At 37.2% G+C, this 2076-nt stretch overlaps 1 protein-coding gene across 3 annotated transcripts in view; it reads right to left on the reverse strand.

Annotated features, from left to right (window-relative positions):
* LOC101593148 (alcohol dehydrogenase E chain-like) overlaps window positions 1-2076 on the reverse strand; it is a 178167-nt gene that overhangs the window by 112797 nt on the left and 63294 nt on the right. The window lies entirely within an intron of this gene.

Below are 2076 nucleotides of genomic sequence, written 5' to 3' on the forward strand. Positions count from 1 at the left end.
TTAACTTAGATTTACCAGCAACATTTTGATCAACATTTTAACAAAAGCATATAAAAGAGAAAGCATTAGCAATTGTAAGCAATTTTAATCAAACTATATGAGACAAAACTATATGAGGCAAAGCATGAACAATTATAAGCAATGAGAAAAGACATATCAATGTTTAAATCATGAAAATTTGTTACCTGAGCAAGTTCCAATCCAGAATTTATGATAGAAAATCAAACTCATACCTCCATCCAATGATCTTGGTGATGACTTCCAAAATGATACAGGGAACCTCCAAATGACACAGGGAGCAAAAACTGATCTCAGGTTGGATGACCTCCAGATGATATAGGGCAAAATAATCTCCCAACCTAAAAAGTGCCTGGGACAAGTTTGTGTTCTGTAAAACTGAAGAATGAATTTTAGGAACAAAGAGAGGTTATGAGAAGAATATATTTATGGGGGGGAAGCTCCTGTCTGAGTGGGACAGGAGGGGGACCTGAGTGGGTTTTCTCCCTACATATTCATTTTCTATTGAAGGGGAGTTACACATTACCCTGAGCTTCTCCTATTAGTCTCATCTACTCTGAGCATACCGTACTACAATGATCCAACCTGCTTTATACTTATAGAGCTCTCCCATCTTTCCCATGCCTAGGCATCAGTCATTGCAGATCAATCAGAGCTGCAAGAAGGACAGCAAGGGTAGATAAAATCAGCCACAGGGTCTCAAAAGTCTTGTCTGTCAGAGCCCTGAACTAAGCACGCACAGTTTATTTATTGAGAAACTTAAAAAGTATCAATCATTAACAAAGGGCAATGTACAAGCCCTCCAGGGGGCCAGCAAGATAGCTTAGATGTCTGAAGCACCTGCATAGGCAAGCTCAGGCAAGCTCAGGGACTGCAGTTCAAACCCCGGCACCAATGAAAAAAAAAAAAAAAAAAAAAAAAAGGAAGAAAATAAAAGATCTCTAAATCATGAGATCCTGATCAGTCACGTATTGCAGTTATCCTGAAACTTTCTTTTGCATACAATGAATGACTGAAAGAGCGGTTATACACAAGATTTCCTCTTCAAGTCTCTTAAGACAGTCCTGAGAAAACAAATGGGATTGTTCTGTCCTGACAGCTTGCCACCAGGTGAACATCCTCTTCTTTATTTTCCCTGAACTTCATCCTCAGAGATCTATCATGAATCATACAGCACCTAAATATTTCATTTTTTGAATGTTGTAGTGAAAGTGTGGCTTCCCTAACCTCTATTTCAGTGTATTCAGTTTGTATAAAAAATGCTACTGATTGTAGGGTGCTGACTTTGTAACCTGACATGTTATTGAATTTGGTGTTTAAATCTACAAGACTCTTGGTGGAGTTTTTGAGGTCCCCTATGTAGAGTACCATGTCATCTGCAAATGATAGCTTCACTTCTTTTCCAATCCTTATTCCTTTTTTCTCTCTCTTTCTTTTGTCTAATTGCTCTGGCTAGTGATTCCAGAAGTATACTGAATAGGAATGGAGACAGGGGACATTCTTGTCTTGTTTCTGATTTTAAAATGAAGGCTTTTAGATTTTGCCCATTTAGTATGATGCTGGCTGTTGGTTCCTCATGAATGTCTTTTATTAGGTTGAGACATATAGACCATCTATTTCAATTCTCTATAGAATTTTCACAATGAATGAGTGTTGAACTTTGTCAAAAGCTTTTTATGCATCTTTTGAGATGATCATGTGGTTTTTGTTCTTGGCTTTATTGATGTGGTGTATTACATTTTTGGATTCGCAAATGTTGACCCATCCCTGCATGTATGCAATGAGCCCACTTGGTCATGATGTATAATCTTCTTGATGATTTGCTGCATTCTGTTTGGTAGTATTTTATTGAGAATGTTTGCATCTATTTTCATTAGAGAGAATAATTTGTAGTTCTCATTTTTCATTGGATCTTTCTGTGGTTTTGGAATCAGAGTAATACTTGCCTCTAGGAATGAGTTTGGGAGAATTGCTTCCCTTTCAACTTTATTAAAGAGTTTGAGAAAAGTTAGCATTAAATCTTCTCTAAATTTCTTGTAGAGGGCCAGGGAGATAGCT

The sequence above is a fragment of the Octodon degus genome, unplaced genomic scaffold, assembly GCF_000260255.1.
Source record: "Octodon degus isolate 3935 unplaced genomic scaffold, OctDeg1.0 scaffold00183, whole genome shotgun sequence".
Classification (NCBI taxonomy): domain Eukaryota; kingdom Metazoa; phylum Chordata; class Mammalia; order Rodentia; family Octodontidae; genus Octodon; species Octodon degus.